The sequence below is a fragment of the Argiope bruennichi genome, chromosome 4, assembly GCF_947563725.1.
Source record: "Argiope bruennichi chromosome 4, qqArgBrue1.1, whole genome shotgun sequence".
NCBI classification, from domain to species: Eukaryota; Metazoa; Arthropoda; class Arachnida; order Araneae; family Araneidae; genus Argiope; species Argiope bruennichi.
In genome coordinates this window covers 92,501-110,691 of record NC_079154.1, presented here as the reverse complement: position 1 = coordinate 110,691, position 18,191 = coordinate 92,501, and the positions used below count along the sequence as shown (strand labels likewise).

Here is an 18,191-nt window from a genome sequence, read left to right as displayed (position 1 = left end):
TTTATATTTTTGTGCAAAAGCTCCATTGATAATTGCATTAGAGGTTGCATCTGAACTTTCCAATTAAAATGTTCTTATTATTTCTTATTTAAGTTAATGTTTCCAACTTTATGATAGTCTGTTACAACACTTAGCAAATATGATAATTAGTTAATTATAATTTTTATCTTTATGCAATGGTGGATTGTCAAAAAAATTTTCGATTTGCTTGATGCATTTATTTTATCACCTACGTTTCAATTCAGATTGTTTACTTTCTTTTTCAACAGCATAAGTATGGATAATCTTTTTTTGAAATTAAAATTGAAATATGTCATAAAAAAAATCTTTTTCCATGAGAATTAATCCACTGAGATTCTTTTTAAGTTCAAAAATTTTTTCTGTATCTTCATTATTTCTGAAATTGCTGCATGTAAAATTGGTCTAATTTTCTATTCATGGCATATTATTTATGTTACCCTTAAATGCATAATTCGGAATTTGATGCGTTAAATATTGGTCTGTTTAATATTTTGAATGCTTTATTTTTAACTATGGCCAAAGAAAAATTGTTATGGCAACGACATCACTCTATACATTCTCATCATTTTTTTTTGTAGCTTGTATTGAAGTACTTTTTTTTTAATTATACTATAATATGGCACAAAATGTTTTTAAAAAACATTGTTTCACTTCAAATTAAATTTTTTTAACTCTTCTAATATTTAATAAAACTTTAAATTTCTTTAAAAATGACTTAATCAAACTGCATCATTATATCATCAGTTATATCTGGTAAAAAAAGTTATGGTGGCATTATTTTTTTCAATAAAATGATTTAAATTTTTTATATGCATAACTGCCAATTAAATTAACATTTTTCCTGTTCAGTGAAGATTTTTTTTAATGTACTGTTTATATATTTTTTCTACACTAAAATTCTCTAGCAGCTAATTTGTTTCATATCTATTACCAAAATTAAAATAATTATGAACATTTATATTGTGTTTATAGAAACTGATTCACAACTTCATTTAACAACAGATGTTGGTTCGGTTCGTAGTGAATATATTGACTTAGTTCAAATCCATCTACCAATATGAATCGCCAGATGTTAATGATTCATCATCTTCCCACAACATTTCTTGAAAATTCTTTAAATTTGTGCATATAGCTTTCCAAATCAAGTTTATCATTTGGAAAATTCCCCCTCTATTTTTTTTTAAGTTCATTTTATCGGATATGTAATCCAACAACTTCTTGTTCTCCCAATGCACTTTTTACTTAGTATGTAAAATTCTGAATAGTCATTTACAGTTTTTTCTAAACATATTGTTTTGTAAACCTTGTTTTGTGACTTTCATCTAATCGTCATTTGTTGGCTGAAAGTATGCTTTAATAATTGATACATTTATATTCAGCAGAGCTTCTTGAATAACCCTTTTTTTTTTTCCTCTAATTTTTTTAATTCTATTTATTTACAACACTTAAAATGTCATTTTGGAACCTTTAGAAGGCATTTTCATTTCACTCTTTTCTAATTCATATTCATTCCATTGATTATATCAGTCTGTATTCCTTATTTTTTGTTCTCTTGTATTGTTTATACATTTTCATTGGAATATTTTATGAAAATTTAGCACTTTTAAATTTGTCTTTCTTTTATCTCCCATATTCATCTTATGAGACTGACCAATCAGAAATTGTAATTTTGATAGCCATAAATTTTTGCAATTCATATAGACTTACCTTTAAAAAGTTTTGTTCATCTTATTTAGTTTACAGTATTTTAACTAATGTTAGATTGATTATTAAATTTTATCTTGGAAGGGCTTTGAATTGCCTTCTCTTTCTGAATTTATCTAAAGTTCTCCCAAGTTAGTTACCTCCATCTTCCTTCTATTTAATTTGTTTCTCATTTCTCATTTCATTATATTTTTACTAATGTTTTTTTGATAGTTGTTTGTGAGATTACTGTCTTTAATGTGGGTATATATTGTAAAAATTTTAAAATATTTCTATATTTTTTATTTTTTGTATACATTATGCTAAATTAGTTCTATCCTTTTTATTATTAAAAATTTATATTGTTTACCTTTTAGTATTTGAATAATAAATCCTAACCCATTGTTTTTCATTTTTAACTGAAGTCTGTGGCATAATGACTGGGACTGAAGTTAATTTCTTCAGTCATAACTTTTGTTAAAATGCATATATAGTATTTCAATATAAAGCAGTTGAATGCCTTAACCTAAGAATGTGAAAAAGTGTAAGTTAGAAAGTGTTAATTAATATTTTTTAAATATTTAGTAACTTTCACCTTCTGTTTGCACTGAATATATAAAATTAAAATAAGCTATACATGTATTAATAGTGTTCTTTAATCTTTTTACTTTAGTGAATATTTTTCATTGTTTATGATACCTTCAATTGCTCCAAAATCATGTGTATTGAAATATAATTATAATGAGATAATATTTTACATTTAACTTTAATTATATGTCATCTGTTTGTGTTTTCATACTGGCAATTTTTACCTTTTTATGGCATTGTTGATTTGTGAAAAGGATAGATGTTATTAATGCACAACTCCCTCAATCCCCTGTTTTATAAAGTTAATCTGTAACTATATTAGTAATTTATATTTATTTCATAGTTATTTAATTTAACATTAATTTAGTATCAGTTACTGAAAATGACAAAGAAAAATTTTAGATAATGTCATTGAAATATCAAATATATGGAACAGATATTGTTAGTTACAAATTTTTTAATGCCAAAAAAAACTTCATTTTAAATTTGTTTACAAAATGCAAATACAGTTGAAATCATTTGAGAATGGGAAAGAGGTGACGGCTGAAACTTGTTTTATTTATACTGTGTTTACTACTGATTTATTATTTTATGTAGTGCTTCTTGTCAATAATTTGCATTGAATTTGAAGTCATTGTGAGTTTAAATTGAGAGTCCAATTTAAAATATTATGAATGAAAGTGCAAATCAAATAACATTCTAATTTGAAATGACAGTAATAAATGAACTCACTTTTTATAACAGTGAGTTAATATTATATCAAATAGTTTAGCAACTTTATTGTGCAGACATTATTTATAACTTTTCCTCATTGTTTGTCAATTGACATATATCCATTTTTTTTATTAAAATGTAGTTTACATGTGTTTTCTGCATTATCAAGTTGCAATATCTAAATGCATGCTTCCCCCCCCCCCCTTTTCTATTTCTTAGATGCAAGTCCATAATGGATTTTTTTTCTGACTCTGTAAGCATTGTGGATTTCTTTGAATATTAAATGTTCCTTCCAAAGCTAAAAATTTTGAAACTACTTTTGATATTTATCTGTAGGAAAAATTTTCTAATGTTAATTATTTGAAAGTGCTTGGAGTTAATTACTGAAAAGTTAAAAATGTGAACTTTTTTTTGCTGTTATTTTTATTATTGTTTTTCAACGGGCGGGGGGGGGGGAGTATGATGGTTTTATGTAATTGGGATTTCTCATCACTTGACTCTTTACTGCAGCTACCCCAAAATACCAACTTGCCTTTATTTTCAGTAACTTTATTGTTGTTTACTGTCATTGATTTAATAAATTTTTATACAGAATTTTGATCCATAAGATAAAAAAATATAATAATTCCTTTATCAGGTCATTTTTTTCTCTGTCATGCGTATTATCAATTTTTGATGGCTGTAGAGATGTAATCAAAAGAGAAATGTTTTTAATAGATATTCTGAATTGTTATCAGGACAATGTAGATTAAAGCTTCATAGTATTATCACCAGAATCAACCATCTCCTTCCATAGCGACTGAAGTGAATGAAAAAAAACTCTTTATGGGTTTTAAAATATTTGTTTATGAATAAAATTAATCAAAACTGCAAAATTTAAATTTGTTGAAAGATGTGTCTATTTTGATGTGTTACTTTCATGATATTTGAATGATTCATGAATGATTTTATAGTGCAGAAGTATAACTTTCGCAGTACTTGTGGTCCAATGCATTACAATTTCGAAAATAAAAAATTTTAACACTTTCTTCGTTTATGCGTGCTTCTAAATTATTTTTGTATTATATTGTCCTTAAAACTTTTCTCATTATGGATAATAATTCACCACAATCATTCGGAAATGGTTGAGGGAATTGTCGTATAAGGTTTTCAGTTACCGCCGAAACGAATCAGTTAGATAGTTACTGACCATATGGCAAGGTTTACGACTCCGTGTTTGCCGCATCCTCTCGCAATAGCATTATCTTTTTCGAAGTAGAATTCAGATTGCAGGGTCAAATGAAAGCACACTCTAGCGACGTTAATTCCTTGTTCTATACATTTGTGTTTTAAATAAAATGATAAAAGGAGTAGAGGGGAGGAGAAGATAAGTCGCAGGTTACCATTTTTTTGTTGGACATGGGCTCTTCAGGTTGCAGAAGCGGGTGCAGTGCATCTGCCCTGATTGTTCTTCTGAGTGTGTTCTGCGAGTAGAGAATTGAATCTTTTCACTCCTGCCTCAATGAGGAGAAGGGTGAAATCCTCTTGTTTTCCGCACTCAATAATGTGATGTTGGTGGAATATGAAATCGAATCGGTCTGTCCGCTTATAATTTTTTGTTTTGGAATTAATGTGTTTTTATTTATACAATGAAAGTATAGTTTTATCAACGCATTTTTAAATTTATATTTTCTTTCAGAAATTATTAATCATCAGACTGCGTCATTTTCTTAAATAACTATTTAGATGCGATGTTTGCAAATGTTGAAATATTTTTCAAGCAAAGTGAACTGATACTGTATGTTATACGATAATAATATTGATTTAATAAAAATCTGTGATCGTAAAAATAAACACGCAAAATTACGAAAAATAGGAGATGCAATAGAAAATGGACTGATTGCCAACTCACTGAAATCGCGTGATAACGCAGCTGGAGGTTTAATATCTAATACAGTGAAGATGACCGGCTTTTATGGAACACCATTTAACTGAAAATTAAAATGTCTTAATTGTTTACTGGGCATGTTTTTTTTTTTTTTTTTTTTTTTTTGTATACTTAGGGGGAGGGGGGGGGACTCAAAAGTTTTTTTATAAAACCATAACTTGAATTTCCGTTTTTTAGCTATTTGCGTTTTTGAGATGTAGTATTTTCATGCGCAATTATGAATAAATATATTTATGAATTTCTCCCAAAATTGCATTTTAGGTTAAGAGTTCGTACTGTATTTCATCTTCTACCTCTTTCTTTTTTTTATGTGAAATACTATTTGATTTCGAATTTTTGGCCATTAAAATATTTTGTTTTCGTCCGCGAAAATCAATTGATTTTAGTCTCATCATTCACTTTGTCATTTCATTCCATGGAATTAATTTTTGGTGAGTTGAAATGAGCATAATTTGCAAAAGGGGCTGCTGATTCTTCATATATAAAATCAAGGTATAATCCTATTTATAAGTCAACGAGTTTTGATATTTCTTATTTTCTTCTCCGTTTATAGCCTGCATCGTTTGTATTCCACAAATCAATCTTTACTTACATTTTTTTTTACGTTTTTTTTTTTTGTCACTTATTAAGTTTTTATGGGAAATATTTACGTCCTTCTTATCTCACCTCCTCCCTCTATTCTCCCCTCCTCGGCAAACCAATGCATCTGGAAGGACATGCATTTTGCATAGTAGCTCCTGAATTATGTTAATTCTGTTACTTTCATTATGTTCATTAACTTAATGCTCCAGCAAAAAGTGTTTAGATTCAGATTATTGTAGACTTCTAGGAGATAGTTAGAATCCATTGTCATCTTGAAAAAGATGAAGAAAAGTATCAAATTTCGTGCATTTGTTTCTTTGCATTTGTAAATTCATTCCCCTGCAGGGTGTTAAAATGATCTGCCGCCTTCTTTGTAAGTTGCTTTTTTGTTTTAAGTTTAAATTAGTATTAGATACACAAATGCGATGCTTCGGCTATTATCGTTACGTAGTTACATCGGATTCATCTGATCCGCATAAAGAATAATGACTGATTTATCTGTTTATGAACACCTTTTCAAACTTTTCGCGGGCGGGGGAAATGTTTTATGATGAGTGAATATTTCATTACTCCTTTCCCCCAAAGTCCTTGAACGGAAGGGATTGCATTTCATGATGTTGTATGCTAGCTTCATAAAAGGGAGGGAGGGAGGAGGAATGAGTTGTGGTTATGATCTTTTGGTTATTTATGACTCTCTGTTTTCGCAAACATTCAGAAATCCGTTGGTGATTTTTTTTTATGTTATATTTTGTTCATATATATGTAACCAATGTATTTTGAATATTTGTTTCATCTTCAAATTTACTGGTAAATATTTTGTACAACTGCAGAAAGTAGCCATTGCGCATGTGTGTCCAAAAACAATTTTCGCGCGAATTTCATATTCTCTTCTGATCCTGTCTTGTCAGTAAAGTGTAGGGTGGCTATAATAGCTGTGTGTGTTCCGTGAGATGTTCTGTTATCCTTGCGAATCCATGAAAATTTTACTATTCTGTTAAATTTATTCGTTAATTTAGAATGGTTATGCGTTAATATTATTAATTCGTTCGTAATTATTATTATTCGTTAAAATAATTAATTAGTTAATATTCGTTAATATTATTAATATCTCTTATGTAGTTAGTATATCTGTGCGCCATTATTTAATGTTTTTTTTTTTTGAGGCTCTCCTACCCTTTATTTTATTTTTAATTTTCTATTTTTTTTTTTTTTTTTTTTTTTTTTCGTTTAATTAGTGAAATTCTTATTGAATCCATGTTGTCTTTTATGTGCTTTAAGAAGAAACCTGTCCTCTTCTCTTTTTTATTATATAATATTTGTTTTTTCTTTCTTTCCTGTCCAAGAGTGGAACAAGCGGCATTGACTTGCTTTTTGGAAGTCTCTAGCATAGCATTCCGGCTCCCTATTTCTCTGTTTTGTTTCTTGGCTTAGGCTTTATTCTCCTCTCCTAGTTCTTTTAACTCTTCCTGAATTTCTTTTTCACGTTATAGACATTTATTTGCAGGTTATGATAGTTTAAAATTGAAGTTAAAATTTTTTCCTTTTCCTTTCGCACTTATTGTCATAGAAAGAACCTGTCCTCTTCTCTTTTATTATATATTGTTCTTTTCGTTTTTTCCTGTCCAAGAGTGGAACAAGCGGCATTGACTTGCTTTTTGGAAGTCTCTAGCATAGCATTCCGGCTCCCTATTTCTCTGTTTTGTTTCTTGGCTTAGGCTTTATTCTCCTCTCCTGATTCTTTTAATTCTCCCTTGAATTTTCTTTCAATATTGTATTTGTTAGCGTAGATGGTTGTGAAAAAAAATTTAGTATATTTAATGTTTATAACAGTGTATAATATCGTGACTGAAAAATTTTTCGCATTAAAAGCTTTCTGTAGGATTTCGTTTAGATTAACTGGTAAGTATTGTTCGTCATTTTTTTAAACTGTAATTAAATTTTTTTATATCTTTTAGAACATATGAATTGTACAAATTTTAACCTTTTTCGTCTGTGGTGTTAAGTCGTTTCATTATTTACTTTTTTTTAAAAACATTTTACCTTTTTAGTCAATTTTTTTATTAATTGGAATATGTGTGATACCTCAAATTTGTTATTTATGATTCTTGAGTGTGCTTGATAAATTTGTTCGCTTTAAAAAAACGGATGAGTCCTTCATTTTATTTAGAATATGTTTAGAGGCCATCTGAACTGTTATAGATGTTTTTATCTGAATGATAGGAGAAATTTAATCTTGGTTATTTATTTGCATTTTCCCACTTTTTTATTTTTCTGCATTCTTAGTTTGTGTCAGTTTTCTCTCTTTATTCTGTGTTAGTGTATTTTGAAATTTGTAAATATTCGGGTTTTTTTATTGTTGTTGTTGTTGAATGAGCTTAGAATATGAAGCAGTTGGTTTCTATATATATTTTCTGCAAATTTTAACATTTACGAACTGAAATCGTTTGTAAAATATTTTCTAAATGTCGTTTTTTTTTAAAAAAAAAAAATTCAATTTATTATATTTGTATCTTTATACATAAGTATTAGATTGCCTAAATGCTTTTCTGTTTATTCAGTGCATTTTTATGCAGTTCTGAAATTTCATAATATTATAATCCAGTCTGTTTTGCTGTACCTTTTGAATTTTGTATTAAATTTGAGTAAGTCTTACTCTAATGATATTTAATAGTTTTCTTCAACCTTTGTTGTTATGTATTTTTTCATATGCAACAGCTTCCGTATTTGTCCCCGTAAAGTGTTTAGTAAGGTATTTATTTCTTGTTAAAAGCTTTCTTGCTAGTAATTACTGCAATACTGTTTTGCAAATTACATTATTATTGTTTTGATGAAGTATTAATTAGAAAAAATTATCATGTTTACCAACCTTTTTTTGTCTGCTGTCATGCCTTTAAATAGATTTTTCGGATTTTATTCTTAATAATTTATTCTATTGCTTGATTTTTCATCTTTTGATGCTTATATCAATTGAACATTTATCCAGAATCTTTATTTTGAATGTCTTTAAGAAAAAACTGAAATTAGTTTCCTTTCAGTGTTATTTTTATTGAAACTCATTCTGGACAGAGTTCTAATCTTTTGAAATTACATATTTGGACTAGAGTGCTTTTGCTTTTTTCACTCCCAAATTTATATTGGCTGTATTATTTTGTTACCTTACTCATACAGCCCATTCATTATATCCTTGATTTTTATTGATGCATATTTCGACTTTTTTTCTCATATCATCTGACTTTTATTATATCATGTGAATATCAACTGAGAGCTTCTTTGATTGTATATATAAATGTCCCTTGATCAATGATTTGTCTGTTTATCAGATTATTAATTGATTATTTTGTGTGTGTGAGAGTATTGAAGAAATTTATTTTAATGTGGTTTTCTCTTCCAATTCATAATTCCATAAATATTTGTAAGATATTAGAAACCTTTTATATTTTTTTTCATGCTTTGGTTGATTTTTTTATATAGTTACTGTTGACATCCCTGAAATTCGAATTCATTCTGAATTAATTTACAATGAATTGTGTTTTGTTTTCCCTTGATCTCTTTGTGAGTTTTATGGGATTGATTTTGAAAGTGTGAATTGTGTGTTTATGTGGATTATCGATTTTTCTGCTTCTTTTCTATAGAAGTTGATAAACTTTAATTAGACATTCATAACTTGTTTGCATCCATTTTATTAGAAATTTCTTTGAAATTCACATTTCCCTTTATTTCTTTATGAAATTTATGGGATTTTTTTTCTTTCGTTCTTTGATATATCTTAAAAATTGTAGTCCTGTTTCTTAGTACAGTCTTAGTATTTATACTTTTTTGAAATAAGCAATTGTCTGGTGATTATTATTAATATGCTTTTTTTATTCATAAAGCATTGTTATTCCGTCTTTTTAATGCATATTTAAACCTCTTTGCTTTACAATTTTATTTAAATATGCATCTTTTAAATTTTTTATTAGTTTATATTCACATATTGAGTCTTGAAAGTTTCTCTTGTGTAGAATTCTTTTATTTCAATTGCTATGCATGATTTCTAATTGTTTGATTATTGACTATTAAGATTCCTGTGTTTTATTCCAAATCTTATCCTTCAGTATAACAAATTGTTAAACATTGAAGTTAAGTTTTGTTATTTTTGTTAATTTCATTCAAATTATTTGTACTATGTAAACCATTATTTCCTATAATTGGCATTTTTCACAGTTTAATTTTGTTTGTCGTATGCTTTTCAGTTTTGTTTCTTTGTTAGTTTATCAGTGATCTCACTGATATCAACTGAAAACATCTTTTAAGCTGTGTATAATATTCCTTTGCTCATGAATTTGCTGTAGATTTTTACTATCATTAGATTGAATCACTTATTAATAATTTGATTATTCAATAACCTAAAATGAATTTATTTAAATTCTAAACTAAATTTATAATAGGTTTCTTTATAATAAGTCATAATTTCCATGTTTATTTTTTCCAGCGTTTATTCTAATGTTTTGGAGACGTGTTTTTTAATTGAATATTGTAGAAATTTGTCTTGTTTCCCTTTATCTCCTTGTGAGATTTATGGGATTTACTTATAATTTACTTAAGTTTGATTTATGGAGAATCTCCATTTACATGAATTTCTTTCAATATTAATTTGAACCTTAAATAAAGATAATTATCTCTTGATTCCATCTAGTGAATTGAAAACATTCATTGTCTTTTTTCAACTTTAATATATGGAAAGTTTTTAAGGTAAATTTTGTTTAAGATGAATTCCTTTATAAAGAGTGAAAGGCTTTATTTTCATATTTGAATTAACATTTTTTTATCTGAAATTCCGAGATTCATGGGACTTTCTTTTTTCAATGTGGAATCTTCTTTCATTCTTTGTCGAAACCCCCTTTCTTCGTACTCTATTGTGAACTGGAGCTGCAGTCTGCCAATATTAATGTGTTTTTTTTTAATATGAAACAGTTTTTTGTATGTCTGCTTTTATTTATTGTCTATTTGAAATGTAAAATAGTTGCTCTTTTTTTTTTTATTTAAATCCAAATTCATTATTTTCCCTTTTTATTTATTTTTGACTTGTAATCTTTGAGATTTTGCTCATGTTTATGAAATTCATTCAGACATTCAAAATCTTTGCAATGAATATTGTCATTTTATGAACCTTGTGTTTGTTATTCCAGTATTTCCTAGTTATCAATGTCAGCAGTTTTTGGTTTCACTTTTGAAACCCTTCATTTTCCCCTTAATCTCTTGAGTGATTGAGGTTTATGGGAGTAATATTTAATTCTTTGTTTTTTCTTATATTTATAGATGATATGCTTTTGCATGTAATTTTTTTAATGCTGTGTATGTGGCATTGTTCCTAAAGAAATTAGTCAGCCTATGCATTAGAATGACATGAGGCGTTTCAGCAAAACTGTGGATCTCTATAATTGGAGTAAAATTTTTTCATTTGTCATATCGATTTTTTTTTCCTTTGTATAATAATTATAAAATACCATCCAAAGAATTTAGTATAAATTGATTCATTTTATAGTTTTATTATTCTTTTGCATTATTATAATCTTTTTTGCTGTAAGGCTATTTAATATTAGAATCTAGTTATATGTTGACTTCATGCATTGACATTGTTATTTATTCTTCTGCAATAGCATTTTTTTTAAATCTATGTTGTTTTGTCCTGAAATTTCACTATATAACCCAGTCTGCTTTTGTTGTATCTTTTGATTTTTGTATTAAATTTGAGTGTATCTTACTCTAATGATACGTAATAGTTTTCTTTAGGCTTTGTCGTAATGTATTGTTCCATGCACAGCATCTTATGAATTTGTCTATTGGTAAGGTATTTTTTGCCTATTAAGGTTATTAAAGGTTTTCATGTTATTAATTAATTCAGTAACTGTTCAGTAGTACTGTTTTGAAAATAGCATGCTTATTGATTTGGTGAAATATTAATTTTAAAAAGAAAATAAGGAAATCTATTTACCATTTTTTTGTCTCCTGTCATTCCTTAAAATAGATTTATTTGTTTTATACTTAATAATGAATACAAAGATTTCATACTATTGCTGGAATTTTCATCTTCCTTGCGATGATGTTTATGTGAATTGATCATTGATGAAGAATCTTGAGTTTTAAATGTGTTAAAGAAAGAAATGACGTTAGTCTTTTGTCAGTGTTGTGTTATCTTGACATATTCGATGTGAATTGTTTTTCATATTTTTAAAAATTTCATTTTTTAATTGCTTCTCTTGATTGATTTTTTTTTTCATTGACTTGGATAGTTATAATTTTTTTTTAAATAATGTATTTGAACTTTTTTTTTTTACACTCACAAGTTTATATGGGTTATATTGTTTTTTTATGTTACTTCTATGGCCTATTCATTATAACCCTGATTGTATTAATACATATATTGACTTTTCTCATATCATCTGACTTCGGCTTTTATTATTTCATGTGAATATCAATTGAGAACTTCTTTGATTGTATATATAAATGTCCCTTGATCAATGAATTGTCTGTTTTTATTATTATTATCAATTATATTAAATTTTGTATTACGAATATTGAATAACTTTAATAGAATGTGATTTTCTACTTAGCTTCCCTTTGGAATCAGAATTCCATAAATATTTAAACAATTTGAAAACCTTTTTACATATTTTTATTTATTAGTTAGTATAGTTTCTCTTGATCCATTCTCTGAAATTGAAATTCATTCGGACTAAATTTACATTGAATTGTTTTTTGTTTTCCCTTAATCTCTGTGATTTATGGGATTGTTTTTGAATTTTGTGCTTATGTGGATTATCGATTTTTATGCTTGTTTTCAATAGAAATGGATATTTAAAAAGGCAATCATAACTTGGTTTCATCCATGTAATTAAAATTTTAAATTAGAAATTGCATTGTAATTTGCATTATTTAATATTTTTCCCTTCATTTCTTAATGAAATTCATGGGATTTGTTTTCGTTGTTTTCTTTTTTGATATTTACTAACAGTTTTAGTCTTGTTTTTTTAGTATTTTCTAAGTTTGTATGCTTTTTTTAACTAAGATGTAGTCTGCCGATTATTATCATTATGCTTATTTTCATTCATTGAACATTACTATGCTGTATTTTTATACATATTTAAATTCCTTTGCTTGACTGGCATTGTTTTTTTTTTTTTTTTTTTTTTTTTAATATGCACTTGTTATTTTGTGTGAGTGTTGAGTTACATATTGAATCTGAAAACTTTATGTTGTGTTTAATTATTTGATTTTAATTGCTGTGAATGATTTCTTATTGTTTGATTATTGACTTTTAAGTGTTTCTTGTGTGTGTGCGTGTTTTTTTTCCCTTATATTTTCCTTAAGTCTAATGAATTGTCAAACATTGAAGTTTCGTTTAACTTTTTTTTAAATTTCATTTAACTTATTTTTAAGATGCAAACCATTATGTCCCATAATTGAAAATTTTCTCACTTTCATTTTGTACATCATATACTTTCCAATTTTTTCTTTGTTAATATATCAGTCAACTCTCTGATATCAACTTGAAAATCCTGTTAAGCTGTGTTTGATGTTCCTTTGCTCATGAATTTGCTGTTGACTTTTATCATCATTAGAATCCTTCATTTAATAATAATTTGAATTTATAATAACCTAAAAGGAATGTATTTAAATTCTGACCTGAAAGTCATTGTTGACATGTTTCCCCCCCCCCCCCACACACACACACCTTTCTTTATTTATAATGTTTTGAGGATATTATGTTGTATTTTCTAATTGAATATTGTTGAAATTTGTCTTTTTTTCCCTTTATCTCTTAGAGATTTATGGGATTTACCTATCTTTTATGTAATGAAGTGTGATTTATAGAGAAACTCCATTTGTATGAATAACTTTGAGCATTTATTTTGAGCCTTAATGAAGATAATATCTTGGTTCCATCTACTAAATGGGAAACATTCATTGGATATTTTAAACTTCAATATATTGATTGCATTTTTTTTAAAGATAATTTCTTGTTTAAAAAGAATTTCTTTTTAAAGAATAAAAGGATTTATTTTCATATTTGAATGAACATTTTTTCTTATCTCAAATTCCAACATGCATGGGACTTACTTTTGTACTTTTATATGAAATCTTCAAATTCCAAGATTCTTTCTTTTTTATTCTATTGTGAATTGATCAATAGTTTAGCAATAATAGTATGCTTTGTTTAAATGTCTAAAATATAATTGTGGTTATCATCTGTGTGTGTTCATTTCATTGTCTATTTTAGAAATGTTTAATAGTTGCTCTTTTCTTTTTATTTAAATCTTAATCTATTTTCTTATTTTATATTCAGTTTTGACTTGCAATTTTTGATTTGTTTTTTCTTATTAATAGACATATGAAATGGAAGTACTGAATATTGTTATTTTGTTAACCTTCTCTTTGATATCACCTTAATTCCAAGTAATTAGTGTCAGCGGTCATGTTTCATTTTTGAAATCTTTCATTTTCGCCTTAATATTTGTGTGAGGTTTTTGGGAGTGATGTGCAATTCCTGTTGAATTGTTCTATTTAAGGTGATATCCTTTTGCATGTTATGTTTTGGTGGCTTTGTTCCTAAAGGAATTTATAAATCTGTGCATCGTATAGATGTGAGACATTTTGGCAGAAATGTTTATTTATTTATTTTTGGAGTAAATCATTCTAATAATATCTCATCTTTTTCTTTAGGCTTTGTTTTAATGTATTGCTCCATGCTTAACAACTGAACTTATTTGTCCCTTGTGACTGTTTAGTTAGGTATTTTTTGTCTGTTTTGTAAAACAGTACTGTTTTACAAATTGCTTGGTTATTGTTTTGGTGAAGTAATAATATAGAAAAGGTAATTAACAACTTTACCTCCTTTTTTTTCCCCCTTTAATTCCTTTAAATAGATTTATTGGATTTTCTCCTTAGTATTGAATACAAAAATTTCTTGCTTTTGCTGGATTTGTCATCTTTCTTGTGATGATGCTTATGTTAATTGAACATTGATCAAAGAATCTGTTGATTTTAAATGTATGAAAGAAAAAAAAATGACATTATTCTCCTGTCAGTGTTGTTATCTTTACATATTTGATGTGAATTTTTTTCATGTTTTGAAAAATTGCTGGTTTGTATTTCTGCTTTTGAAATTGATTTCTTTTGTTGTGGGACTTGGATAGAGTGCCAATCTTTTTTAATTAATGTATTTGAACTTGAATTTTTTGGGGGTTTTTTTACGCTCATGAGTTTATATTTGTTATATTATTTTTGGTATCTTACTTCTATGGTCAATTCATTATAACCATGATTTTGTTAATGCGTATATTGACTTTTATCATGTCAGCAGAATATCAATTGAGAACTTTTTTGAGTGTGTATATGAATGTCCCTTGGCATTGATTTTTCTGTTTTTCTGATTATCAATTGGATTTTTTTTTTTTTTTTTTTGAATTTTGAATAACCTTTATTCAATGTATTTTTCTACTTAGCACACTTCATAATCAGAATTGCATAAATTTTTAAACAACATGAAACCTTTTTTCATATTTTGATTTTTTAGTTAGTATAGTTACTGTTTATATATTCTCTGAAATTCGAATTCATTCTGAATCAATTTACTTTGAATTGTTTTTTGTTTTCCCTTAATCTCTGTGATTTATGGGATTGATTTTGAAAGTTGGAATTGTGTGTTTATGGATTATGTGGATTATTGATTTTTCTGCTAATTTTCTGTATAAGTTGATAAACTTTTATAAGGCATTCTTAACTTGCTTGCCTCCCTCTAAGTAGAAATTACTTTAAAATTCACATGTCCCTTTATTTCTTTATGAAATTTATGGGATTTTTTTTTTCTTTGGGACTTTTATATATCTTAAAACTTGTAGTCTTGCTACTTGGTATTGTCTAAGCATTTATGCTTTTTTGAAATAATCATTAGTGATCTTGTGATTATTATTAATATGCTTATTTTTATTCATAAAGCATGTTTTCCACACTTTTACATTTTTATACCTCTTTGCTTTATTTTTTTTATGTTGACTCTTCTATATTGACACACTGAATCTTGAAATTTTCCCTTGTGTTTAAGTCTTTGGTTTTAATTGCTACACATGATATCTAATTGTTTGATTTTAAGTTCAAGTAACTCACTTTTATGATGCAAGCTGTTATTTCCTTAATTGGAAATTTTCTCTGTTTCATTTTGTATATCATATTCTTTTGAGTTTTTTCATTGTGAGTATATCAGTCATCTCACTGATATTAACTGAAAACATTTTTTAAGCTTTGTTTGGTATTGCTTTGTCATGTATTTCCTTTTAATTTTTACTATCATTATATTGTTTCACCTAATAATTATTTAAATTTTGAAGAAGCTAAAATGAATGTATTATTTTAATTCTGAACTGAATTTATAAAAAGTTTTATAAAATTAGTCATTATTGACATGTTTTTCCCCTCTTTTTTAATTTTTAAAGTTATAGGGATATTGTGTTTTAGAATTGAATATGTTTAAAATGGATGTGTCTTATTTTCCCTTTATCTCTTTGTGAGGTTTATGGGATTTACTTATAATTACTTTAACTTAAGTGTGATTTATGGATTGGCTCCATTTATATGAATTTCTTTCAACAATAATTTTGAACCTTAATAAAGATAATGCTATCTTGGTTCTTTCTAGTGAATTGAAAACATTCATTGTGTATTTGAAAATTTTAAATATGGAATGTTTTGAAGATTTTTCTTGTTTAGAAATTATTAAAAAATGAAAGGGTTTATTTTCATTTTGGAATGAACATAGTTTCTCTTAAATTCTGAGATCCATGGTACTTTTCTTTTTCTTCTATTCTGAATTGAGCAGTAGTCTGCCAATATTAATATGCTTATTTTAAATGCAAAAAACATAACTGTTGTTTGCACATGTGTGCTTTTTTTTTTCTGTTATAAATATAAAATTGTTGCTATTTTCTTTTTATTTAAATCTAAATTTATTATTTTCCCATTTATTGTTTATTTTTGACTTGCAATTTTTTATAGTATTTTTCATTTTAGTCAGAATTATTCAGATATTGGAAATCTAAGAAATGAATCTGGTTGTTTTGTTAACCTTGTCTTTGATATCACATTAATTCTTAGTAATTTGAGTCATCAATTATTTTTCATTTTGCTGCATTTTCCTTTAATCTCCAAATAAAGTTTATGGGAGTGATATGCATTTCCCCTTGAATTGCTATATTTATAGATGTCATTTTGTATGAATGTTTTGAATTCTTTGTTTGTGGCTTTGTACCTAATGGAATTTTTAAGCTTATGCATTGAATAGACTTTAGATAGATAGATAGATAGATAGATAGACATGAATTGTGGATTTCTCTATATTTTTTGTAACAATTTTTCTTTTGTCATATTGATAATTTTTCCTCCGTATAGTAATTCTGAAATACTCTTCTGCATCAAATTATTGTAGTTTAAAGTTATACATTTTACTGTTTAATTTGTTGTTTTTCCTTTAAAGTTGTTTGATTTCAGAATGTAGATATATATTGTTTACGTGCATTGACATTTTTATTTCTTCTGCAATATCTTTTTGCCCCCCTTTTTTCCTGAGTTGCTTGTATTGTTTATATGTGTAATAGACATTTAATGGCTTTAATTTGAGAATCAAAAGAATCAGTATGAAAACTAAGTATTATGTGCTCTGATTTATTTCTGTTGTTCTAGAAATTTTTTAAAAGAATTAATATCTGTAAAATGTGATGACCCTATTAGTTATATTAAAGGATATAGTTCATGTGTTTGTCTTTTTATATGTCAATGTCTTTGCGTGATTTGCCTTTGAAAGTACCTTTTTGATATGATGTAAACGAATTCTTATAAAAAATAGTTTGTAATAGTTCTTATATTAAATAGTTTGGAATAACATTCCTGTGGTTTGATTTTTATCTTTACTGTGATGTGTTTTGTTTCTATCTGACATTGGTGGTCAGTACATTATATAATTATTCTGTTTTTATGTTTTTGATGATAGTTTATGTTATTATGTGAATTTTTTTTATATAGTGATCTGTGTCCTTACTGCCCATCTCCTTTCAAGCTGTTCTGTGGTTGTTTTATTTAAAGTTCTCTTTATTTCTGAAATCCTTATTGATTGTATTTTTTTTTTATTGTTGAACTTTAAATTAAAAAATGGTTTAATCATTGGAATCATTGGATTTATTTCCTATTTTTTTTGCTTTTTATGCTATATAATTTTTTTCTTTAATCCCATTAATACTATTTTATTATAACTATTGTTATATCTATCTTCATAACATTTATTAATATTCATTCTTATTTTTTTTTCAGGTTTGAAGTTAAGTAGCAGTTTTTAATTTTGTTCAAATGAATGAACTTGAAGTGGAAATGAAGTTTAAATAATGTTTTTTAAGAAAGATTATCATTATTATATCTGTCTTTAATTTGTTTTTGTTTTTTTGCAGAATTTATTTTGTTTTATTTTAAATTTGAGCCAATGTCTTGTATTTTATTTAGATGAATAAAGATTATTTTCAAAATTAAACACTTTAATTATATGGATTTGTAGGTTTTATTAAATTAAATTCAACTAAAAAAATTCAGAAAATTTTTTACAATATAAGAACATGAAGAACAGGAGATTATAATTAAATTTCTAATGTATGAA

At 26.5% G+C, this 18,191-nt stretch overlaps 1 long non-coding RNA gene across 4 annotated transcripts in view; it reads left to right on the top strand.

The window, feature by feature from the left end:
* The window catches only part of LOC129966102 (uncharacterized), a 45,799-nt gene extending 27,783 nt beyond the window's left edge, over nt 1-18,016 (top strand). For all 4 annotated transcript variants that reach the window (XR_008784257.1, XR_008784254.1, XR_008784255.1 and 1 more), the window contains one exon: nt 17,855-18,016. This is a non-coding gene — a long non-coding RNA (uncharacterized LOC129966102). The remainder of the gene's footprint in view (nt 1-17,854) is intronic.
* Nucleotides 18,017-18,191: the final 175 nt, after the last annotated feature.